General features: G+C 37.0%; 1 protein-coding gene across 1 annotated transcript in view; it reads left to right on the forward strand.

The window, feature by feature from the left end:
* CNTN4 (contactin 4) overlaps nt 1–27,682 on the forward strand; it is a 339,871-nt gene that overhangs the window by 51,897 nt on the left and 260,292 nt on the right. The gene's annotated exons all lie outside the window — the stretch shown is intronic.

Raw genomic sequence — 27,682 nt, forward strand, 5'->3', positions numbered from 1 at the left:
ACAGATGAAGAGATGTACAGAGCAAGATATGGGAGAAGGGTCATGGAGATTCCATGCCCTGCATTGGCATGCATCCTCCATATGTTCAGCTACCCAGAATCTCTCCAAACCTTGCTTTTTTGGGTTTCGGACGCTTCATTACATAGGCATGATTGACAACCATGTAGAAATGTGATTGGGTAAAAAGGGTATGAACTTATACTAATAGACTGGGTGAGGAAACCAAGCAAGGCTTGTGTTTTCAAAGTACTTTTGGTGACTCTCTGCAGTATTGCTTCTTCCAGAGTGTGGGTAAGGACTCTCTCTGGAAGAGGGTCTTTCAACCTATAATCAGACTAGAGTCCTTCTTGGGCAGGTGAAAGGAGGACAGGATAAAGTCAGAGAGGCAGATTCTGTCTCCTGAGGCCGAAAATGCCCAACATTTTAACAAAAACTGTGGAAGCTATGAGTCAGAAACCGTGGATGAAATTAACATGTATCCCAACACCACAATGGGTCCCAGGGCTTAGGATATGGATATATCTTTTGGGGGCCACTATTCAGCCCATGTTTTTACCTAATTCCTGTTTCCCTAGCATGGATCATAATTTGGACATTTTTACAATGAGAAGTAGTGAACTGTCTGAATCAAATAATAAGAATTTCTACTACATAACAATCTTGGTGAGAATGACTGTATATAATCTTTATTTCAGAGATGCATCATTTCAGGATCCACACAAAATCTTCATGGTTTAACAGAAATTACATTAACTTGCTTGAATATTTATGTTGCTTTTAGTTTTGGATGAGATTTTTTAAAGTATCTAAAATTGATTGATACATGCTTCTTTTAGTTTGCAGCTGAATATATACTAATTCTGGCTGTGAGCTCCCTAAGCAAGAATGCTAGAAAGCCAATTGAATTAACAATGCACTTGGATTTTGATAGCATTATTCCACTAAATGTGGAAGTCCTTCAGGAATAATCAGCTACAGAAACTGCTTTGCTAAGAGACACCTGTCAAAACCAATTCCATTCACTTAGTATTCACTTCTAATATTGAATGGTGGTTTGATAACAAACCTCAGTATCTTCCCTCCAGAGGGAGGGAGACAGAGAAGGAGAGAGGGAGAGAAGAGAGGGCGCTAGAGAGAGAATCTCCTCAGTTTAGGCTCTTAGTTTTAAAATGGGTATAATAACAATAAGTTCCACAAAATTAATATAAGATGTATGTATACTTTGCATTTTCAAAATATACATTCTGAAATGCTAGTATTTATGGGAACATTTTCCTAGGGAGTAAAGATTTGGAAAATAGAGTTTAGCTTTCATAAAAGATAGGGCCATCTCTGTCATCCCACCAATGACCTGAGACATGTAACCTCCTTGGGGAAGTATTATTGTTTTCATTATGGTTGCCAAGGAGCAGCAAGTTCAGTTGCTGAATTATTTCCACATTATAGGCAATGAAATGAAGAAAGCTAACCTTGTATAAAATGGTGTAAACAGGATGACAGAGTTCAAATGAAAAAAACTCCACAATTAGCTGCATCCTAAGCGGAAATAGGTTTGCTAGCTGGAAATAGAGGTCACACTTTTCACTCTCAATTCCTATCACACTTCTGCTTGTTTCTCCAAAGCTATAAGAAGGCTGGTTAATTATCGTATCTATTCATCAAGCCTATTAATCTTTTTTATTAACCTACAAGACCTCGTCAGGTGAGATCCTAAAGCAAGTTTTAAGACCTCGCTATTACTACTGATGTTGTTTCTTCATTTCTAGTTTTTACCCATAACCATTTGGCTCATTTTTATCTAAAATTGGGGGGGAAAGGACTTTAGGTTATACTGGATTTTTGGCCTTTAATTATTAATACTTACCTTCATAAAATATGGTATGGTGTTGGTTTCATCAAAAAGAGTTGAATCTATCAAGAATCTTAGTGATTTTTCTTTTCAGTTTTGATCTCTACTATTTTTAGGGATGTTTTGACAGCATTGTCTCTTATTTGAATTTCCCAAAAATGATTTGTTTCAACTGCCACATTTCTAGACCTTTGCCGTCACCCCATTGCAACTACCAGTATCACATTACCTCATTCCATGCTATGTAGGAAAAATAACAGAAAAGAAAAGTTAACTATGACCTGTCTTGATCATAGTTACTAAGTGCCCAGTAAGGAGGGAACAACAATGTCACATGAAGCTTCAGATTCTGGAGCTTCAGATTCTGGGAAGTTTAAAGGGCACACATAACATCCAGGTAACCCTATTGAATTAGTCTTGGAGCATGAATGACTCAAATTCATATCTGAGAAAAACGACTGACTACTGCCTACCACTTTGCCTGTAGGCTAGGACTAGTTGGAAATACCAAATAAAATGTGGAGTGCCAAAATATTTTTTGTTGGTGGTGATGTTTATAGCACAAAGTTTACAGCATAAGGAAATTTTGCATGTTTCAAATCTACCAAATCTTTTAGGTATATTTTCCTGTCCATTCTCCTCTTTTAATAGTTTGGGTCAAAATAAGGAAAAACACGTGCCATGTTTTTGATCCTCAAAGCTAATTAAATCATCAAAGAAATGTTTCAGCTTCTGCATAAAACATCTGGTGCCCGATCCATAAGTAGAAAAAGACTTACAGACAGGATGTTCCACTGCAGTATTCTCGATGTGAGCCTAGGAGAATACTGATTCTGAGAGCAATCAACAATTAACAGTTCACAGCTTTGTTTTCTGCAGGACTTCTGGGAGTCTCTGATGCTGCAATATGTATAATATATCCCCAAAAAGGAGATACAGTAAACACTAACTCCCAATCTCTTGAGGATAAATCCCTTTTTTGTTCATAAAGAAGCACTGTTTTTAGAACAAACTTAGTAATACTGTTAGCATACTATGAGATAGTGGAAAAGAAGAAAAGTGAAAATGTCAGCTTGAATTCTAACCCCAACTCTGCCACAAACAAGGCATGTTAAGCAGATCACTTGACAGCTCAAGGCTTAAACTTCCCTTGAAAATGGAAGTAAATAATTTCTTGAGTCCTTTGAAAACAGTGTCTTTCGTTTGTTCAGGCTACTATAATAAGCAACCATAAACTGAATGACTTACAAACAAAAGAAATGTATTTCTCACAGTTCTAGAGCCTAGTAAGTACTAAATCAAAACATTAGCAGATTCGGCATCTGGTGGGGACCCAATTCCTGGTTCACAGACTACTGTCTTCTCATTGAGTCCTCACATAGTAGAAACAGCAAGAGCTCTCTTTTATTATAAAGGCACTAATCCCATTCATGAGGGCTCCACCCTCATGACCTAATCACCTACCAAAGACCCCTACCTCCAAATACCATCACATTGGAGGTTAGTATTTTAACATAGAATTTCAGGGTGTGGGGAACACAACATTCAGTGTACAACATTCTGAAATATTGTAATTTTCTGCCCAGGGTAAAGAAGGGTTCTGTGTAATAGGCACATTTCCATCCTGCAAGTGTTATTATGGTCTGGTAGCTTTAGTAAGAATGATCAAACCCACAGGGATACTTACTCGAAATAGTTACTGTTTTGAAAGAATCATAGTTCTGAGCAAGGAATCCAAATTAGGCTGGTTACATATCAGAATTGGATGGACAGGCTGACACTTTGATCTTCCACCCAAATAAAAAGCTAGAATAGCTTCATTGGGTTTTGGGAAACTGAGTAGGGTGTTAAAGAGCTCGGCTTCCTGGTTCAAAAATCCATTTTCAAGCATCCATTTTCTTCTCTTCTAGTGCAAAATGACATCATCTATGTACATTGGGTTCCCATTCTCATCTGTCATTCTCTTTTCTTCTCTCTAAAAAACATGGGAAGGAACTTATGTCACTGAATTGGGTGAATTCCTAATACCTCTCTTTCCCACAATTCCAGTGATGTTCCCACAGGGATGGGAATTCTCCATAATCTATTCTGTCAAACAGAGGAGAAGCATCTCCCTGTACTCCTAGACTACTTATTTTAAAGTATAGATAGATATCTTTTGATTCAAATTTGTCTTGATTCCAAAAAGGTATGTATGATCAATGCAAACACACATCAAAATTATGTAACATTTTACTGTGAGTAATCTTTTTACTTCACCAAATTTTTCTGTGTTCATGATTGCAGAAAATATAAGCAACCCTTTCTCAAACTTTTTAAAGTTCCTTGTTCTTTCACTAATCACAGAAACAGTTGAAGAAAACAATGGGATGTTTTGTTCGCAGTACAGAATAGTTGGTGAGGCCTTTCTTGACACATGAGCTGTAAAGTGTTAAGGTTGTCCTTTTTTATTCTAAATTAAGCCCAAGTGTATCTTAGTCAGGTTGCATGCTTGGTTTTGGACAAAAATAAATCAGGACTGAAACAAGCTACACTATATCTTGAATAAACTGAAGTTAGTAGATTTTACCTTTCTTCATCCTTGTAGTTCTTATTAAAATAAGATTATTGGGAGATGGCTCTTAAAGAATTATAACTGAAGGTTTTCCAGAATTCAAAACTTAAAAAGTTGAAAAACTCATCGTATGAACTGATATGAATTTGAATTTCTTAAAGCCAATAAGCAGAATATTTTGGCATCCCTTAATCTAAAAATACCACTTGATGAAATTCACTTTCAATATCCCTTTTAATGCTATAGTATGGCTTTTAAATGTGCCCTTATTTCTCTGAGAAAAAAATGAAAAAGAAAAGCTGGAATCTAAAAATAAAACCCATGTTTAATACACAAGCTAAATATACTCCCAAGTTTTCTCACTGCTACATTAATTCAATGAAATCTAATTTAGGCTAGTATCACTGTTCTGAATAGAGATGAATATGTATTACCAGTTCACATTGTGCTTTCGTTTTTTTCTTTGAGACTTATCAGAAGAACTGTTAATTGCTTAAGTCCTTACCTAAGATCCTGTGTTCTTTAAATTTTTCTTGAAGAGAGATTAAGGGAAGGATGACAACTAAGTTCGCATTTATTTTTAGCTTCATCTTGTCCTAGTGCTACATTTCCAAAGTAGTCCTCCTGACTTCCTACCATTCCGTAAGTGAAGAGTTAACTTTCCCAAACCCAGATACTGTTATATTGCTCAGTACATCACCCCCATGTCACACTGCAATTCCTACCATTACCTCTCATTGTTTATAGAAGTATTTCCCAAACTGGTGAACTCTGCTTCTACAGAATGTTAATAATGGAAATTCCAAAGAGTTCAGTGCTAAAGTTTAGGAAATGTTAGATTAAATTTAAACAAGTCCCTTTACTACAAGATTTTGTTTTGTTTTGTTTTGTTTTGTTTTGTAGTATGGACTACATTTCTAAGAGGTCAACATAGTTTTTAACCTTTTGCAACTTGCCCATACAACATTCTTAAAGCATTCCTATATAGTAAGATTATTCCGTGGAAAACAAAGTAAAATTTCAAATTGTCAACAATGTATGCACTATGATCCTTACCCACATGTCTAGTTTCCTATCTTTTATTTTGTGCTTATACCTTACTACCATTTAGTGACCGCATTGCATATTTATAATGGCTCTTGATCTTTGTGCGTGTTGTCCTTTATCTTGCCATTCTATTTATCCCTTTTGTTCTTCTCTTGAAAACTTAATTTTTTTCCATATCAAGACTGCATGTTGTGTATGTTCTTATTATTTTTTCCCTGCAAGAAAAATAATTTGCTTTTTCATTTGTAATCACATAGCAGTTTGTTTACACAGCAAAAAGTTCTTGTCATTGTCTGTTTTGAATCTGGTAATTGTCCATATCTCCCTACGAGATGAGAAGCTCTTCAGGGGCAAAGAATTTTCCTGAATTTATCTTTGCATCTTTCATTTCCTAGCATTCTGCCAGACGTGTAATAGGCAATTATTCTGGTCAAAGAAAATTGAGGTGAATAATCACAAAACCATAAGTCAAACCATGTTACTTCTCTGTTCAGAAACCTGCAATGGCTTCAACATTTACTCAGAATAGGAGCCAGAGATCCTACAGAGGTCCACAAGACCTTACCTGGTTGCCAACCCCCTCTGTCCCAATACCTCTCTGACGCCATTTCTTAACTTTTCTCCCTCTTTTCTTCTGTTCCAACCAAACTGGCCTCTTTGATGGTCCTAAGATATGTTGAAGAGCCTACTTTTTAGAGCCCTTTCTTCTACCAGAAATGCTTTCTCCTGCACACTCAACTGGCCAAATTTCTCACCTTCTTCAAGTTTTTGCTCAAATGCCACTTACTTGCTGAAATTTACTGAGTTCATTATTTAAAATTGCAGACTTCCTTCCTATCCCAGCTCACCCAACCCTTCTTATTCTACTGGTGTTTTATTCCCCTACAGCTACATCACCTTCTAGCACACTTGCCATCTATTTTTTTTTTTATCGATATTTTTTACTTTGATATTGTGGGGTACAGTTAAGGGTTAGGTATACAAATATGCTTCATTCAGGCCCCCTTGTTGATATCCGGTGTCTCCCCGTCTCCAGACAGATGTTTACTACCATTAGTCCCATCCCCCGCCCCCATAGTTTCCCAACACTGTCAGTCATCTACTTTTTATCATGGTTATTATTTTACTGTCTCACTGGCCAGATGTGAGTTAAACAATAAGAGGGGTATTTATCTGTTTTGTTTATGGTTGTGTCCCAAGACCCTAGAGTAGGGTCTGGACTATATTAGACCCTTCATGAATATATGTTAAGAAAGTTAACTGAATGAATATGCTTTTTATACCACTTTCTAGTTCAGTAAAATTATGATGTCTGATTGTCACAGTATTTTCACATAGAATTTAGTAAGATCAGGATAGATTTTGCTAGTTTTCATTATTTAAAAATTGTTCTCTATCCTTCAACTCACCCAGGCTGTGAAGGCAAGAAAACACTGCATCAATTAAAATATTCTAATTAACACTAATCAGGAAGAGCAATGTTAATAACACAGTTGAACTAGGTAGTTGAATCTTCATAGCCTCACATATTACACTAGGCACAGTATGTCAGTTTCATAAAATATGTTTTCTTCCCTATTGTGAATTTTGGTAAAATGATGAAGGCATTTTTCAGAGGAGAAAAATAAAGCTTTATAAAAATGTGGGTCCCTACTTTAAAATACCATGCTTCTGCTCTTCAATACAGTATAATAGCATTACTTGCATCATCATCATGGTTAGGAACACATTTTCATGCATGTCCACTCCATCAGAACATTGAGGTAGGTTTTAGGAGCCTAAGAAATGTGAGATGTCATCCTTGCACACAAGGAGTTTGCAATCTCCACTGAAAGTGCTTTGAATTCTAGTCCCAGATTGTTAACTCTGAGTGAATCTCTTAACTTTTCTGAGTTTCAAATACTGTCTGAACATTAAAGTTCACAGTTAATGTTGTCCATGCCTACTTCCCAGATATGTTTTCATAATCAGATGAATTATTATGACTAAAAGTGTTGGAGATTTTTTTACTTGTTAAAAATAAGTACTATAAAAATATAAGGAAGCATATCATCTTGATCTGGTTCCTGCTACAATTATTACTACTAATTCTAATTTTATTATTGTCATTATTGTTGTTAAATTATTATATTACTTTTATTATCATTATTGTCTCTTTCACAATGATCATTTTACCTGAAGCATGGCCTAGGAGAACATATTTAACAATGCCATTTATCGAGTGCCTACAAAGTGCCCATCCCTGTGTTAGATGCCCTGAAACTAGCCGGGCTTGGTGGCTCAGCCTGTAATCCCGCACCTCTGGGAGGCTGAGGTGAGTGGATTGCCTGAGCCCGCGGGTTCAAGACCCACCTGGGCAACTTGGTGAGACCTCATCTCTACAATAAATCAAAAACTAACCGGGCGTGGTAGTGCGCGCCTGTAGTTCCAGCTACTCGGAAGGCTGAGGCAGAAAGGATCGCTGGAGCCCAGCAGGTCAAGGCTGCGGTGGCCAGGAGAGGCCACTGCACTCCAGTCTGGGTGACAGAGTGAGACTCCAACTCAAAAAAAAAAAAAAGATGCCCTGAAACTTATTGGTAATCACACGGCTGATATTCTTGAAGTCTTTGTGGTTATTTACAGACATGTGCAGAGCAGCAAAATATTTGAGTTATCCAATACTTATTTTCCTAGCTTAGGTTGGACAAAGTGACACTCTACCTTCTTGTTTCAGCTCTCATTCTAGAAACAAATGTCCTTTTTTATGTCTATTTAATGTCTTTTCTTTTCTGCAGTTTTTGTGGTTTTGGGTGGCAGTTTTGCTGTTTTAAATAGCCCAAAACAATAGTACTACAGTGCTGTCTTATGTTCATAAGCATAAGAAGTCTCTGCTATATAGAGAAAATTCAAGTGTTAGGTCTGGGTCATTCAGGGTCATGAATTATAGTGCTGTGGCCATGAGTTCAATGTTAATGAATCAACATTACATATTACATGAAGTGTTTTTAGATAGAAACACAAATAAGGCAAAGCTATGTATTGATTGGTTGATAAAAATGTGACCAGAGACACTCAGGAACCTAACCTTATATTTCCCCTAGGAGCAATGGCTTAATAGTCAGGTATTCAGTATTTGGGGAAACTTTATAGAACATAACTACCACCAGTAAAAAAAATTGACTATAGACACCTAGTGTGGTGGCTATGCTTAAGAGCAAGACTTTGACTTAAATGAGAAGACTAAAACTTTAATACTTCTAGAAAAGAAAATATAGAAGAATATCTTTATGACTCTGGGATAAAGAAGAGCTTTTAAAATAAGAAACTAAGATGTTAGCCATAAAGAGATTAGGGCCAGGTGCAGTGGCTCACACCTGTCATCCCAGGGCTTTGGAAGGCCAACATGGGAGGATCACTTGAGGCTAGTAATTAAAAATCAGCCCAGGCAACCCTTTCTACAGTAGAAAAAGAAAAGGTAAAAAAATTAGCTGGACACAGTATCCTGTGTTTATAGTTCAGGAGGCCGAGGCAGGAGGATCACTTGAATTCAAGATTCAAGAAAGAGAGAAAGAAAATAAAATTAAACGAATCAATAAATAAATGATAAATACATTCATAGGAAATGTATTTATCAAAGAGTGAAGAAGACAGTCATATGCTAAAAGTTATTGGTAAAAATGTAACTAAGAGAGGGTTTCAAATATATAAAGAACTCCAGTGAATCAGTAAGAAAAAGACAAAAAACATTTACATGACTGGATAAATGATATGAACTGGCATTTTCAGAATTAGGAAATGTGAATCGCTCATAAACACAGGAGAAAAATACAGCCCTACTGTATTAGTAATTAAAGAAGTGTAAATTAGAAATAATAAATTACCATTTCATACACCAGATTAACAAAAACTGAAATGCTAAATGTTTGTGAGGAGCAACAGAAATTTTCATTTAGGCTGACAAGATTGAAAATTGTCCTAACCACTTTAGAAAACAGATTGCTTAAATTCTTGTGAACTTGTCAATCCAAACTTGTATTTTCTACTCATAGATATACATACTCTAGGCAAGAAAAATTCTTGAAAATATACCCAGGAAGTACATCTTCCATACCAGTTTAGTTTATAATAGCAAATGGGTAGTGAGGGAACTATCAGTGGACAGTGAAAAGGATATATGAACTGTGGTGAATACAAGAAGTAGTAAGCCACAATGAAAATAAATGAACCACAAGTACACCTATTGAGCTTAAATCTCAAAGGAATAATATTAAGCAAAAATAGCAAGTCTTAGAGAAAAAATACATAGTACAATTTCATTTTTATAAAGTACAAATTACTTTCAAGACTAAACAATACATTGTTTAGAAATATATATGTTTATAAAAATACACACACACACACACACACACACACACACACACACACACACACGAGTGGGACCCCCGAAAAAAATCTCTGGAATTTATTTATTAAAAAATTGTGGGCCAGCCATTATGGCTCACGCCTATAATCTCAGCATTTTGGAGGCCAAGGTGAGAGGACTGCCTGAGCTCATGAGTTCAAGACCAGCATGAACAACTTGGTGAGACCTCATCTCTACAGTAAATAAAAAAATTAGCCAAGCATGGTGGCACGTGCCTGGAGTTCCAGCTACTTGGAAGGCTGAGGTGGAAGGACCACCCGAGTCCAGCAGGTTGAGGCTGCAGTGGCCATGAGTGTGCCACTGAACTCCAGTCTGGGATACAGAGTGATACCTCTTTCACATGGGCAAAACATTTCCCTTTGAGGAGTTTTTCAACCAGGGGGGAAAAAAGTTGCTTGGGATGAGATCAGGTGAATAGGGAGGGTGGGACATGGGGGTCATGCCATTTTTTATCAAAAACTACTGAACATTCAACATCACATGGGCAGCTACACTGTCATGGTGGAAGAACCAGTCACCTGTTTGCCATAACTCAGGATGTTTCTTCTGAAAATCGGGAGGCAACCTTCTCAGAATTTCCAGATAATAACTTTGGTTGGCTGTTTGATCTAGAGGAACAAATTTCGAATGTATAATTTCTCTCACATCAGAAAAACAGATGATCATTCTTTTCACATTCGACTTCACTTGTGAGTTTTTGAGTCATGGGGAAGTGCCAGTCTTCCATAGGCTTGATGGTTGTTTCATTTTGGGGTCTTAACTATAAAACCAAGATTCATCTCCAATTATGACTTTGGAGAAAAAAAAATCAGGGTCAGCCTTCAACTGCTCTTTCAAAGCATAGCATAGAGACAAGTGATGATCTCTTTGTTCAGATGTGAACAAGTGAGGCACGAATTTTCCTGAAACTCGTTTCATGCCCAAAGTTTTAGAAAAAATTCACTGACAAGAACTCCATGATACCCAAGTCAACTCCACAAGTTCCACAATAGACCAACGGCAGTCTTCCAGGATGGCTTGATGAATTCTTACCACATCTTCTTCAGTTCACCTGGTTGAAGGATGCTGGAAGGAGGCTGATCATCAATCGACATGTCACCTCATTTAAAATGGGAAAACCATTTATAAAGTTATGTTTTACTCAAAGCAGTGTCTTTGTAAGCTGTTTCTGACATATTTGTCACCAATAAAATTTCTCTGCTGCACATTGTTTGTGTAAATCACCCCTCATGAAAAGGGAACATTGAAAGAATCTCTAAAAATAAAATTTACTGAAGCCAAACACAGCCTCTCACAACACTGATTTCAGTGGATTTCTAAAACACTTACCTAGCAAGGGAAGCCTGTACTGCAAGGGGCCTGTTCTCCAAAAGATAATTTTAGGGGTTTTTTGGGGGGGAGGGTCCCCTGTCATGTATAATATGATAAAACCATAATGTAAAAACACTGAGTGATTAACAAAATCACCAGGATTGGAAGGCACACTCAGGGAAGAATACACAGGGGCCTTCACTGTTACTGGCAGTGTTCCATTTGTTACCCTGAGTGTTAGTCACAGGTGTACACTTATTATTCTTTAAACTCTATATAGTTATTATACATTTTCTTTTGTGTACTTAATATATCACACAATACAAAATTTAAAATAAAAAAACATCAGGCTGTCTGGAGCTAGATAGCCTTGGTTAGAATTCTGGCATTAACATTTACTACCAATGTGAACTTCAGCAAATTATTTTGCTTTTCAGGACTTCTTTTCCCATATATATATAAAATATATAAAAGTACCCACATTATTGTATTGTTAAGAGAAATAAATTAATGTATTTTTAATACAAGGAACAATTAAACTTACAAACTTACCATGTGTACTTACCGTTAGCAGCACTGTACAAACAACTTGGTAAGGTTTCATAACCTTGGTACATCACTGTTTCACAGCTGTGTTCATATCAGTGTGTGGTGGTGCCTTGCTGAATGGCATTCACTATTGTTGTTGCATTTTTTGTGTGCCATTGCAAGAATGACAGAGCTTAAATCATAACAATGGACAAACATTAAATTTCTTGTTAAACTTGGCAAGAGTGGAAGTATGATCAGGGACATATTAGTTCAAGTTTATGGGGATAAAGCCTTGAAGAAAATGGCAGTGTACAAATGGATTAAATGTTTTTCTGAGGGGAGAGAAAGCATCACCAATGTAGAGAGGTCAGGACAGCCAGTAATGAGCAGAATTGACTAAAACATTGCAAAAATTCATTGAATTGTGTATCAAAATTATTGACTGACTTTGAGGAGCATAACAGACCAAATATACATCAATAGAGAAACAGGAAAATCTTAACTGAAAATCTTGGCATAAGAAAGGTGTGTACAAAAATGGTCCTGAAGGAGCTCTTGCATCACAACAATGCACCAGCTTACACAGAACTGTCTGCAAGGGGGGCATTTAGCCAGTAAACAAATAACTGTATTGGAGCATCCTTGCTACTCACCTCATCTGGCTCCCAATGACTTTTTTCTTTAACCAAAGATAAAGGAAATATTGAAAGGAAGACATTTTGATGACATTGAGGACATCAGGGTAATACAATGATAGCTCTGATGGCCATTCCAGAAAAAGAGCTTCAAAATTTCTTTGACAGGTGGACTAGGTGTCAATATATAGCTTCTGAAGAGGGGTACTTTGAAGGTGACCATAGGGATATTTAGCAATGAGATATGTAGCCATTTTTCTAGGATGAGTTTGTGAACTTAATTGTCAGACTTCGTACATGAAAAACATAAGGAATAGTGCCTGACATATGGTAAACATTCAGTAAATCCAAGCTCTAAACAATGTTATTTTTACTGCAACTCAGGTGTAGTTGAATTAGCTACCAAACTTTCATCTAAGCAAGAAGGGTGTGAATATTACTCTTATTACTTGAGTACAAGGATGTCTCATTAGTGATCTACAGTATCTTCACCAGCTCACCCAACTACACACACATATTTTAGGGGCATTTAAAAATGTCTTTATCACTTGCTGTGCTGTGTAGTATCCTGCTAACCCTGGCTTCTTTAAAGAAATCTGTAGAAATTTTAATGCCCTTCAAGATTGCAACTGCAAAGTCTCTTGCTATAGAAGAGTAATAGGAGCTGTGCTGGAATTCAGTTGCTGAAAACTACAGTAGGAAAGTTACAAACCAAAGAAATCAGAATGGAAAATGACTTCAGGGATAACGTTGTAAAGGTGAAAGATGGAAGGCTAGTGTTCTGAAGTGCAAGATGAAGTTACAGCTGGGTATGGGCTTGTCTCATATTTTTGAAAAACAGAGCACCAGGAGTCTCAATAATTATACTGAGTTTGAGTAACTCTTGTGAACTTACTTGGTGCCAAAGCTCCCACTGGAATCCAGTCACGACTTTGCAGTGAAGCAGGAATGGGAGAAACTCGGTCCTGGATGCCAAGGAGAAGAAACTGGCCAGCTTTTTATCCCACAAGCTAAAACCAAAACTCAAATCTCTTGATCCTCATTGTTCCGGGCTCAGTGTCTGTACAAATAGAATGTTGATGGATGATCAACCCCCAGCAAAAAAGTAGAGTACTGTCTTTCAACTTCCTCTCTTTACTCTTTCTCTCTAATACGCTACACCCTACAGCAGTTTCCCTTTTTTTTGACTCGGGTCTCACTCTGTCATCCAGGCAGGAGTGCAGTGGCATGATCACAACAATCACAGCTCACAGCAGCCTCAATCTCCTGGGCTCAGGCAATCCTTCGACCTCAGAATCCCAAGTAGCTGACTACAGGCATGTGGCATCATACCTAGCTTTTTTTTTTTTTATGTTTTGCAGAGATAAGGTTTCACTATGTTGCCCAAGCTGCTCTCGAACTCGTGGGCTCAAGAAATCTGCCTGCCTTGGCTTCCCAAAGTGCTGGGATTACAGGCATGAGGCACCAAACCCTGCCCTTGATCGCTTTTTTAATATTTTGCAGTAGAGTTTTTTTATGTGCCTATTATATCTAGATTGTTAACGTCTTGAAGTCAGGGACCATATTTGATTCATCTTTATACTTCTGATAGCATGTACCACACTTGACACCATAAATAACATTGAAGAAGGGAGGGCAAGGAAGGACAAAGGTCAGACTACAGAAAGAAGGATAAGATCTTCTCAACTCTAAAATTCTCTGGCTTCATAGGATTTCTGAGGAAGAAAATAGTAACTCCTTCCAATGCAAACACAGATTATAACAATACAGTACTAGTTTTTAATTGTATTCTTTTAGAAAATCAGAATATATCTTGAATGTCTCTTCAGGTGTTTCTCCCACTTTTTCTGTGGTTTAGAAGCTTGTTTTTGTTTTCCTGGGTTAAACTTTTAAATGTAAGGTGAAAATGCTTATTTGTTAGTTTCGTCAGGTGTTACATGAACTAAGATGACTTCCACATCAGTTATAAATAAATATAAAACTAAATCAAGACAGCTGTGTCACTTGGCACTATTTTGCACCCTTCTTGGCAGTCTTGGTGGGGGACAAGAGCTGAGTTGGCAAGGGGGAAAGTGACTTATTCTCCCACACGTAGAAGTAGGATGGAAAGTAAAACGGTGATATTTTTATATTACTACCTCTTTTAAAGTTTTCATAGCAACATTCACTATCCTGTTTTGCTAGCTCATTTTTCTGTAATGTGTATCACCATCAAAGACACTATGTGTGATTTATTTATTTTGTTTATCCACATGAAGATCTTTGGGAATAGAGATTTTTGTTTTATTTTGTTTGTCAGTGATGTATCCCTAGCTCCTAAAACAGTGACTGGCATTATAATACATGCTGATTATAGGCATATTATATTTATTGAATGAGTCTTTATTGGTTTTCATCTGCCATAAAGTGCATTTAAAAGCAAGGGTCATGAGCAATGACATTTCTAAGAATTTGGCAGGTTTAACACACTGCAGTCTTATCTCTGATTCCTCTTTGTGAAAATGAGAACAGGAAAACAGCACCCATAGCAAAATCTAAATAGATGATGAATAAACACATAGCTTGCATGTATATTTGATGATGGTTTTATTTTCAAAACTGTAATTAAATGAGATAAAAATATATGGTTGAAGTTGCCGAAGCAACTTAAATTCAACACAAATAACAGCTGCTTCTCATCTGGGGATTTCATTTATATACAGAACGTTTTATATGCCCTTAAAAAATTTTTAACCGGTATGCAGCTAATTCAGCATCTAGTATCCCAAGAAATGTTTGATACTTAAAGAAGGGGAGGGGAAAGGGAAGAGAAACAGTCCTCACTTGAGCCAGTGATTAAGTAAAGCTGTTACGTCCTACAGCTTTGATTTCCCCAAAATAGCTGTACGGCAAAGCATGTCCAGTTTCTTAGCAGCAATGAATCTAAGCATGACTGGCATTTTTTTATGAGTCACCAATCCCTATTTTATTAGTTCAAAACCCCCAAACTGAGTACATAGTGAGGCATCTTCTATTTGCTTTTAAGCAAAACTTTTCTGCAGTGCATTGGTGTCAGAAAGTACTGATAACATCTATCTCTTATTTTAAAGTAAAGATCCATTCCATTTCCTCCTATGCGTCTTGGGAGAAAAAATACCTACTTTTTTGGATAGAATTAAGAGAAAGTATAACAACATGAACATCTATCTAGTTTCATTTATAAGCAAGATGTGAGAAACTGCACCTTTTTTTCTTATTGTATCCACTCTCATTAAGTACTAGGCAAATTTGGTAGGGAGTTCATAGCCCAGGTTTATATTCCTGAAAGGTGAACGGAAGAAAAGAAATGGAATGAAAAAGTTTCAGATGAAGAGATTTCTTTCACTTTGAAGCAGGGTTTTTTGTGACCAATTATATAGCTGGTAGATTTGTGGTCTCTCGGGTTTGATCATGATCTGTGACCCTTGTATCTCCATTTAGTAATATGTTTCCAAGGCCTTTTCTGTAGATTGCTGGCTTTATGATGGTCTTTTGGTACATAACTTTTCAGTATTTGCTTCAGAGAAGATTCATTCTAGTGTTACTTGAATATATCTGATTTGCCTTCTAAGGTTGTCTATTTATTAAGAAGGTTGATACAATGAATTGCAACTTGCTGATTTTAATTTTCAGTGGGGCAAGAAAAGGCTATGAAGTAAAAATTCAAAATGAATAATCATGTTTCTTTCTGTCAAAACTATAATGATCATACGTCTATCAGTTATAGAATTCTCATACTAGATGAGAAACAGATAATTGTATAATATATTACTGACTGACTAGCTGATAACAGCTCTGATCACAAATAATAGGTCCATGCAGTTTTCTCAGTGTTGTTTCGTGTTTTCATTATCTCAGACATCCCTAGGGGAGGAGTGGATGGGTGAGTGGTTGGGAGGGCATTACTTCTGCCAAACAATGGCTTTGTTTCATATGATGATTACATTCCAATCTTAGTATATCTCTGAGCTTTCACTTTGGGGAGTGAGAGGGTGGGAATAGGTGATTCAATGCCTTTGATTAGAGATCTTTTCTTTATTTTATTTTTATTTTAAAGATGTGAGGTACAATTCAGGATTAGCTACGTAAGTGGTCATTGTTCTGGTGAAGTTTGCGTCTCCCATTGATCCTCACCTCTCCTAGCTTGGGATCAGGTACCATCATTGATGTTATGTGCCCCTGCCTCCCTCCCCTGTCACTGTCCCAATACTGCTAATACCTGTCTTGCAGTATGATGATAAATGTTCAGAATTCACTTATGAGTGAGAACATGTGGTACTCAGTTCTTTGTTTCTGTGATATATCACTGAGTATGATAGACTCTAAATCCATCCAAGTTGCTGCAAAGTCCATAATTTTGTTCTTCTTTGTGGCTGCATAATATTCCATTGTGTATATGTACCACATTTTTTTTTATCCAGTCCAGTTTAAATGGGCAGCATGGTTGGTTCCATGTTTTTGCTATTGTGAATAGTGCTGCAATAAGCATGCATGTGCAGGTATCTTTTTTGTAGACTGATTTGTGTTCCTTTGGGCATATTTCCAGAAGGGGGATTGCTGGGTCATATAGAAGGCTGGTTTTTAGGTCTTTTAGAAATCGCCACACTGTTTTCCACAAAGGTTTCGCTAATTTACACTCTCACCAACAGTGTAGACGTGTTCCCTTTTTTCCACATTCTCTCCAGCATCTGTTGTTTTTTGAAGAACTTTTCTTAAACTTATTTTCCAGAACATCCCTTGCCATTGAACATACAAAGGCCCTTTGTAACCAAGATGCTGGAAAACAATGTGTCAAATTGGACACATTGGACAAATACAAGAAAGTTCATCCTAGTCCGAGTCTCACTGACCATCGTCACCACAGCATGTGAAACAGGAAAGAGAACAGTGCTCAACCAATACTAATTAAGAATCTAATATTTATCAGACACTGTTTGGCACATTATGCTGCAGCCTGACAAAGACTGGCAAGATTTCTGCCCCCTAATGAGCTTTTATTTGGGGAGGGTGAGGAGAGAGTAAATCAGACAGTACGTAAATAAGAGACATAATTGCAGACGGTAGTGAGGATTGCCGGGAAGAATGTTGTAAGGAGGCAATGTGACAGAGAGTGACTAGAGTCAAGTCTGTGGTCGACTTTATTCAAGCACTCAGGTAAGACTGCTCTTAGAAGGGAGCATTTGAGTTGGTCTCTAAAGAATAAGCATGACAAGCCAAAATATGGGGAAAGACCACTCCCAACAGAGAGAACATCAAGTGCAAAGGTCCTGAGACCGGATTAGCTTTAAGATGTTGGAAGAGCATGGTTATTACAATAGAAATAAGTAAAGTGGCAGAAAGTAGGGCTGCTGATATAGGCAAGCGTCAGATCCCAAAGGATCTTTGTAGAGCCCAAAAAGAGTCCATATTTTATTCTAAAATTTACCCTGCCAAAAGCTTTTATGAAAGCTTTCTCTTTGTGTTGTATAAGTCTGACCCCAAAGTAAAGAATGCAGCTGCCTAACCATTAACACTGCTGAGTCAGGATGATATGTGAAAAAAGATGAGCTTTCGTAGAGAAAGTGCTGGTATAATAGTTTATATCAGCTGGGCTCGGTGACTCAGCCTGTAATCCCGCGCTTTGGGAGGCTGAGGTGAGTGAATTGCCTGAGCCCGGGGGTTCAAGACCCGCCTGGACAACTTGGCGAGACCTCATCTCTACAATAAATCAAAAAAATCAGCCGGGCGTGGTAGCACATACCTGTAATTCCAGCTACTTGGAAGGCTGAGGTGGAAGGATCGCTGGAGCCCAGCAGGTCGAGGCTGCAGTGGCCGGGAGCGGCCACTGCACTCTGGGTGACAGAGTGAGACTCCAACTCAAAAAAAATAAATAAATAAAAGTAGTTTATATGTTAGGGCACCTGTCTCCCAAGGAAAATGACATTATTAACAATACTCACTAATTGCAGTAAACTAATTAGTTAGATAGGTGTACATCTTTGTAGAACACACAGGGAAACTCAAACACTTTCAATTGAATTGTTCTTTGGTCTCTTAAATAGCACAAAGATCTAGATAAAATAGAGCATGTCAAAGAAATGAGGAAAAGGAAAGAACTAAAATGAGAAATAAAAATAGCTATCAGGAAAGTCATACACTTACAGAGAAAAGGGCAGCAAAGCAAACATTATTTTCTTTTGAAGTCAATAAAATAGTTGAGGGATGAAAAGTATTAAATCCTCAACTAGTCAATCAGTCAATAAGTATGGTTTCATTTCTGGTATTTAATTCAATGTATAAAATATGGACTTTGGGGTCAGGAAGACCTGGATTCTAATCTGAGATCTTTCTTATACTGTATCTATGGCCTTGGATATTGATTTTTCTTTCTATTAAATGAGATTCGCAATAGAACCAACCTCACAGAGTTGTGGTGAGATTAAATGAATAAATACATAGAAATTGAAAGTTTGTATTCTTTAAGTAAGCTCACTGGAGTTAGTGTTAACATTCTTCTAGAAAGATAATATTTATAAAGTGATTAAATTGCCAAAGAACCCATAGAATCCGTCTTAACATATAATATTGATCATGATATTTTTAGTTCTTGCTTAGGTTTTGTTTCTGGAAACAAAGAGTGATACAGTAATGTGGTACAAGAAGAGAAAGAGTGGAGTAATCTCTTATCTTGCTAAATTCAGGACTGCAACTCTAGGCAAAGTTATCTCTGGCAATCACCACGTAACACATTCCTTGTCTTATTTCTTAAGACATTATTATTTTTTGAACTTTCTCAGCCCTACCTTGCCTTTCCCACTACTTCATAGATTAAATTTTCTTTGTTTCTTTTTGGTTATTTAAAAGTCACTTTCAAAGACTCCATACAGCTCTTGTTAAGTGGAAGCGATCTGATTATATTAATTCACCTTTACAGTAAATGGCTAATAGCAAGGCAATACCTTTGAAGATATTTATGGCTTAAAGTGATATTTCTGTAATTCCAAAGTAATATCTGAAGTGTAGAGTTTCATTTGGCATCACCAGACAGGGTGAGAAAAAAGTTGAGACTGTTGGAGAGAGAACATTGTGAGAGTTGGAATCAGCACCTGGGAGAGCTCTGAGTGACCCGTCCCTTTTCCTCTGAAGTAAGTGTACTAAGCATTTTTATATTGCTGTTCATGGCAGCAGATTAGGGGCGATGAGAGAACAAGGTCAGAAGCCATTTCTGTGAATGAGTCATTTGTAAAGTGTGTGTACATTAGCTTAGGAATATTAATAAGGCCTTTTGGTATCTCTACAAAGATCAGGAAAGAGATTCACTTTTCTTTTCAAGGTCAAGCCAACCTAGCATAAGATTTTGGTTCTTTACTTTAGACTTCCAAGAAATTGGGGTAATAAGTGTCAGGCTTTTAGACTAGCCATAGGTTTTGTTTTGTTTTGCTTAGTTGTTGGAGATAGAAGATGGCTGACACCAATACTTGGCACCAAAAATGAACTTAAAAATATTTTGCTGAATGTCAGATAAACAAATGAAAAAGTGAATAACATAAGGAACAGCATGCCGGGCTCGGTGGCTCAGCCTGTAATCCCGTGCCTTTGGGAGGCTGAGGTCAGTGGATTGCCTGAGCCCGTCGGTTCGAGACCCGCCTGGGCAGCAAGACCTCATCTCTACAATAAATCAAAAAAAATCAGCCGGGCATGGTAGCGCATGCCTGTAATTCCGGCTACTCGGAAGGCTAAGGCAGAAGGATCGCCGGAGCCCAGCAGGTCGAGGCTGCGGTGGCTGGGAGCGGCCACTACACTCCAGTCTGGGCGACAGAGTGAGACTCCAACTCAAAATAAATAAATAAATAAATAAGGAACAGCAAGATGCTGATATATCTATCAATATGTTATTATTTTAAAATATCTGGATATTTTTGAATTTCCATTTATATCCATCCTATTTTCACTTGCTATACTGTAGTATGAACTTCTGAAACTTTATACTTGGCAAGTAAATGCAATCAGTAAATAATATAATGCTTAATCTTTTCTTTCTGTCTTTAAAAAATCACATATTTTTACATTTTTAAAAGATAAACAAATATCAATTTTACTGTTTATTACTTTTTTATTTTTTTTTGAGTTAGAGTCTCACTCTGTCGCCCAGACTGGAGTGCAGTGGCCGCTCCCGGCCACTGCAGCCTTGACCTGCTGGGCTCTGGCGATCCTTCTGCCTCAGCCTTCCGAGTAACTGGAACTACAGGCATGTGCTAACACACCCAGCTCATTTTTTATATATTGTGGAGATGAGGTCTCACCAAGTTGCCCAGGCGGGTCTCGAACCCGCGAGATCAGGCAATCCACTCACCTCAGTCTCCCAAAGGCGCGGGATTACAGGCTGAGTCACTGAGCCCGGTTTATTACAATCATTTTTTTTACATTTATATTACAAAGTAATACAGGCTCTCTCAGACCATAACACAATAGGGAGAAGTTCTTATAATGAATTATCTAAATCAAGGATATATGTGTGTATATCTTAATTGTACGTATTGTAAAGAATACATTCCATACATTGCCAAAGGATAAGGTATCAGATGCACTTCAACATCTGTCTTGACTTGAAAATATAATTAAGGCTAGCAAAAGAGGATATATTTTAAGTCTCATCGTTTTCTTTGCCACAGTAGGATTGCCTTGACCACTCTAATGTTGCTTTTACTTTTTCTGATGTGAGTTTGGACTCACTAACTTTCTCCCAGGGAGTCACCTTCTGTAGACTTTCCCTTGAATGCTCAAAAATGATACTGATAGTGCTAATATTTATAGAATACTGACTTTGGACCAGGCAACATGTCAAGTGCTTTACATATATGATCTTAATCTTCAGAAAGTCTTTTGAGACAGGAATTATTGTCCTGACATTAGAAGTGAAAAAAATTGAAGATCAAGGAGATTAAGTAACTCACCCTCATCATACAGCTAGAAAGTAAGAGTGCCAAGTTTGTACTCAGATCCTTCCATTTCCAAAGTCAATGAGTTAAACCGTTATGCAATTCTTCCTCTTGCTATATACTCTCTCACAGGAAATCCAGTCAACCATGCCAATCTCACTAATAGTTTCTTCCTAAGTGGAAGCAATGTCAAAAACATGGCTTTGCAACACATAAGGTTTTGTAAGTTTAGATTTAATTTCACTATGAGCCTCTACAATTCAAGGAATCATACAAATGCATTAGCATACACACACACACACACACACACACACACACACACACACACTCAGGGAGCAAATGGCAGCGTCAAGACATAGTTTTAAATATGCTGCACAATAATGGGTTTTTAGAGTTACTCTCCAAAAACATCTCTTTTCTTTTTAGAAATGGTGCAATCATCATTATGGAAATCATATTCATAACAAATATATCACTTGACCATTTTTCCAAGTTGATATTGATTTCCTTATTGATTGTTTCTTTCAAAATTGGAGGAAGCAATAACGAAGGGAATTCATTCTGACAATTTCTTGTTCTAAGGCCACCCTGTGAGAATTAATCGAATCCAAATCAGGAAAAAAGTGAATTGGTACTTCTTTTCTCTCACATTAAATAATGTGTGCATTACATGCATGGTTTGCTGTATCATTTTTTTCTTTCTATGTATTCTTAACAAACCATGATGTATGCTATCTTTTTTACCTTTTCTGGCTATTTTAAAGCCAATTTTTTTAACCTTCCTCTGTGTTGTCCCTCTGCGAATAGCTCCAGCTCTTCTTGACCATATGTGTGATGTCTAGTCCCATAATGGCCTAAATAAATTAATATTTCTTATTTACTGCTATTACTTGTCAAAAGATCTTGGACCCTCTTGATCTGATTTTCTGTAGACTACATCCAGGTATATATAGTAAACTACTTCTTTCCCAGTTCTAAACATTTAAAAACTTGCCAGACAAGAAGTATGTGGATGTACTTTTCTCCTTACTCTCGGATTTTGCGGGGGGCCAGGCCCTGCAAGTTTTGGGGAGTCCCTTGGAAGATGTGGTGGTGTCGGCAAATCTGTAGGGATAGATATTAAAAGAAAGAAAGATGGAAGGATAGATATAAAGAGGAAGAAAGAGAAAGAAAGAAAGTGGACAACTGTTCAGTGAAATGAGCAGAAGCCGTTTATTGAAAGTTACAGCAGGTATTTATCCCCAAATTTTACACAGGCAGTCTCACAAGTCTTTCATGTGAACACAAAGCCAGGTGCAGGAGGGGCATCCCCCACCCACCAGATGCTCAGGTGTGAGGAGGGACAAACCCCAAGATTGTCTTATTGTTCCCTTTGCTAGTTAATGCTCTTCAAAAGCAGTGCAACAGTCCCTACTAGCCTAATGATGTTCTGATAATCAATAACTTCTAAAGCTCACTCAATACCCATGATGACTAACTTAAACTTTATTACCTTTCTATTCTATGCTAATACTACTTACACAATGCTACGGAAGCTCTTAGTTATAGCTTAAACCAATTCCTAAAGAATGTGGCCCAGTCCAAAGATCACGCTGGGCTCTATAGGATGTGGCCCAGTCCAAGGTTCACGGTGGGCCACTTTTTGGAACAATAGACTACAATCTCTTAACAAAATGGCTATTCTAAAGTCTTATATATCTATCCTAATTTCTATGAAAGTTTCCAATTCCTAATTCTAATATATAAAGCTGATTAGCAGCAGTAAAGCTTCCAAATATAAACTGTAAATGTACTAAGGCCAAAACCATGATAGTAGAAAATGGAGACAATGAAATTTCTAAAGTTAACTATATTCTTATTAAACCTAAAAATATAATGATTGATTATGCTTGAACTAACATGATTCCTTGACGTAGTATGACCTATTCTACAATACCTTCTATGAATAAAATAAATTCAATTTCTATAATAGGTAGAAAAAAGACCTTACATTAACTGTAGCTAAAGTCGGCCTAAAAGAATGCGGCCCAGTCCAAAGTACGCGCTGGGCTCTCAGGAATGTAGCCCAGCCCAAACTCTGTGCTGGGCCACTCTTGATAATCATCTATACCATTGAAAAGTTGAAAACAGCTCTCCATAAGTATATACTAATTCTACAAATATTCTTTTAAATCTTATAAAGAAGATTGTACCATATAAAAGGTTCCCAAATGTGACCTGAATTTGAATTATATCTAATACCTAAGCCGAAACCACAGTTTATGGGAAACAGGAACAAGGGGTTTCTAGAGTGAGCTATCCCTGTCACAGTCACAGAGCCTTCAGCTTAGGCCAGCAGAGTTCCTGTAGGTTGTTTTTGTGCTGCATGGCAAAAGGGGGAGGAAAATGGGGTCTACGGCTCCCGAACACGTCCTAGCAGTCTCGGGGTCCACGGCCCTCCCTGATCCCTAACACTCAGTGGGCCTCCGTGGCCGGCTCCCAACAGGATTTACTTTGTGTTCTGAATTACAAATGTTTCCTTTATTAAGTCTTTTTTATTATTGATAGCATATTGCAGCTTTAAGGCCTTTGTACACTTTCACTCCTCCAGGAATTTAGCAAATCATTTCCTCGTCCTCTCTGCTTTCAGTGAGATAACACATTCCAAATACTATAGCCTATTTTCTAATCTCATTTAAAAATAAAAATCAGATAGTAAATTCCATAGAAGAATAAAGGACAGTTGTTTTCACAGACAAATATGATAACACATCTGCCACAAACACATCTGCCACAAAATTGTGCATTCTTTATCACATGACTGTTGGAAAAAGTTATATAAAAGCTGATGAATAAAACCAATACCAAAAAATAGAGCTTTTTTTTTTTTTAAGTCTACACATCACATGTCAATGAACCATATACAAAACTGGATAAACAAGCTGTTCTGAGAAATCACTGTACATGAATATTAATTCCATGTTGTACATATACATTATTTACTCAACCATACCTTTAGTAACCAATTGTATGAACTAAAGGGAATATAACCCAAGTAGAATTGTTTAGCTACCTTCTTAACAGGGTAGCAATGCTGCTTCTTAATAGAATTTTGTCTAGTTATTTTCTCCTTGTTCAACTTCATCCTTTGCACCTGATGTTTAAAGTCTCCAAATAGAAAACTTGTCCACAAAGAAAAGCAAAGGAGTAGAGAAGATTTGGAAGCAAAGTGTCAATTCATCCTATTGAAATGTGGATATCCTTCCATATTTATTGAGTGTAAAATTCATTTAAATGAACTTTTTTTTGTCTCTAGGATGTCATGTAACTGATTTGAAAGCTTTTTTTCACTGACTTTACTAACTCAGTGGGGGAGCAACAGATGCTGGTACTTCAGAGAAGTAACTTTGGGAAGAGACAAAATATGAATTTGTAACTTTGTGCTCACAATGTCTTAGGGATGTGGAAATGGTACTGAACCTCTCTGGGCTTCAGTTCTATCATGTATAAATTGGGAATTTAAGCCGGGCTTGGTGGCTCAGCCTGTAATCCCGCGCCTTTGGGAGGCTGAGGTGAGTGGATTGCCTGAGCCAGCTGGTTCGAGACCCGCCTGGGCAGCAAGACCTCATCTCTAAAATAAATTTTAAAAATATCAGCCGAGCGTGGTAGCGCATGCCTGTAATTCCGGCTACTTGGAAGGCTGAGGTGGAAGGATCACGGGATCCCAGCAGGTCGAGGCTGTGGTGGCCAGGAGCGGCCACTGCACTCCAGTCTGGGCAACAGAGTGAGACTCCAACTCAAAAAAAAATTGGGAATTTAAACTATAATGAATTAAATGAGATCATATAAGAAGAGTACCTGTGATATGGCATGACCTCAATACATTTTGCAAGTATGTCCTATTGTTGCTATTAGTGTTATGGTTCCGGTGATAGAGCTTATCCATAATGTATTCAAACTATCACATAATTTCTGCCACTACTGCTCATTACCTAGTACTAAGGCTTTGCAGATAAAGTAACTCTAAATAAAATAATATATGTGGAAATATTACTGGTAAAGCCTTAGCCATGAGTGTACATTCTTTAAAACATACCCAATCACACACACAGTTCTTTGACTTGCAAAAGTTTCATTTTACTAGTAATTAGGATCTGGATAAATAATTATATCTGAAAGGACTAATTTTGGACATGTAACCTTATCCTAAACATGTGCATAAATATCATGTCCTCTGATTAGCATATACAGCTCACTGTAGTGTGTATTTGCTATTTGGAACCCATCCCTAAATGGAATGATTGGGGTATTATTTGCTTTTGGATAATAGCAGTTCTCAGTGGAAAGAACAAACACATGTTGAGTACCAGCCTTATAGCATAAAAGGCCTCGTGCTTGCCCTCATGCTCTTTCAAATAATCTCTCATTTAATCTTGCACACGATTCTTATTTTAAAACACAGCACATTTATTCTTATTATATTTTTGAGAAAATTATGACCTGTTCAAGATCAACACAGCTAATTAGTGGCAGAGAAGGTTTTAAAACTCAGATCTGCCCACATGTAGCCTTTTCATTCATTGTATGCGAAGAGTTTACAATCTGGAATATATTTCAATTAATATTAAGAAATATTTCTAAGGCTAAGTGTGGTGGTTCATACCTGTAATCCCAGCACTTTGGGAGGCTGAGGTGGGAGGATTGCTTAAGCTTGGGAGTTCAAAAACAGCCTGGGCAACATAGGGAGACCTTGTCTCTACAAATAAATAAATAAATAAATAAATAAATAAATAAAGTCAAGCATGGTAGCACTTGCCTGTATTCCCAGCTACTCAGGAGACTGAGGCAGAAGGATCACCTGGTCCAGGATGTCGAGGCTATGGTGAGCCATGATCATGATCATGCCACTGCAATTCAGTTTGGACAACAGAGTGATATCCCGGCTCAAAATAAATAATTAAAAAGATATGTTTCTAAATATTTTCTCATAAAGCAAGTTAATGAGATATACTTCAAATGCCAAAATCTTATAGAACAGAATGAATTCATAAACTAAAAAGGATGAAACATGAATCTAGCAAGTAAGGATAGTTAAAAATCATTGCATATCATTGTCTCTTTCTCATGTCTTAATATTATTTCTCTGGTCAGACATCATTATTGGTTTTTCCTAGATGAGATCTGATCTCTATTATCTGTCAGCTCTTAATTTTTCATGCAACTCTGGAAACTGAATGGGATATCTATACTAAAATGCAGATGACTTACTCTAAGAACTTGTATATAGAAGTGACAATCCAGACTGATTCAGTGTTACTTTTAGGGATAATGGCTTAAAATATTAATTTTATAATAAAGTTTTTTTTTAAGTCTCCAGCTTAATTTTTTAAAGAGATCTGAGACTGTTTTATTTTTAAAAAGAGAGAGAGAGAGAAATACCATGTTCTACCTTCACCTTGTACCAACTGAATAAAAATAAGTTTTTAAAATCAGAAATGTAATGCAAATTATAGCACTGATTTGTTTGGTGCTAAGTATGTATGTGTCCTTCATGTCGCCTTTCGCATACAAACTCTGGAAGTTTTTGAGTTGCTATGATTAGGTGTTATGTGTCAGACCTGTCCTCTAAACTCTTGAGTCCCTACAGGACGGAAGCCATGTTCTCACAATGCTTACATTCTGAACTGGCAATTAGATGGCACTTAAAGGAATTTTATAAATACATAGGAATTTTTATAAATTTTCCTAATTCCAGAAGAATCTGGTAATTAACACATGTATATGTTTAATTTATTCTAATATCCTGAGCTCTTTCTGAAACTAAGTCTGAGTGTGTAAACATTCCAGTTTGTAACTGTAGCCTTCCTGATTGTTAGTAGGATCACATGAGATAATTATCATAAAATACCAAAACGGACAGCATGTAGATAGCCATCAATAAATGTTACTGTACTTCTGTGTGCACAGCCAGATGGCTTGAAACCCTGCAAAACACACTTAACTTGGAATGGTCCTCAAAACCAGTAAGAGATTTTTAAATCAAATGTTGTAGACAACAAAAAATGTAATGACACTTATACTCGTTATTGAGAGGACTTATATTTGGGAGGGTGGGAGAAAAAAACGATGTCTGAACAATGACATGTCTCACTTTATCAGACATATTTCTTATATTAAATTGCTTTTTATTTGCAACTGCTTATTTACTGACTTAGACTGTAATCTTAGGATTTATAAATGTTTTATCTCTATCTCTCTAACCAGACTTGACCATTTTGAGTAACTAAAACTTTCTTCCCAAAGGAACTCTGAAATATACCTTCTAAATAATTAAAAGTACACCTTAAGAACCTTAAAACAATTATACATCTGTGTATATGTCTACTTACACATTGTACATAGTGTGTTGTGTGTGTATAAAGAGACAGTCATGCACTA

Source organism: Carlito syrichta, unplaced genomic scaffold, assembly GCF_000164805.1.
Source record: "Carlito syrichta isolate Samal-C Ts95f unplaced genomic scaffold, Tarsius_syrichta-2.0.1 Scaffold117309, whole genome shotgun sequence".
In the NCBI taxonomy this organism is placed as follows: domain Eukaryota; kingdom Metazoa; phylum Chordata; class Mammalia; order Primates; family Tarsiidae; genus Carlito; species Carlito syrichta.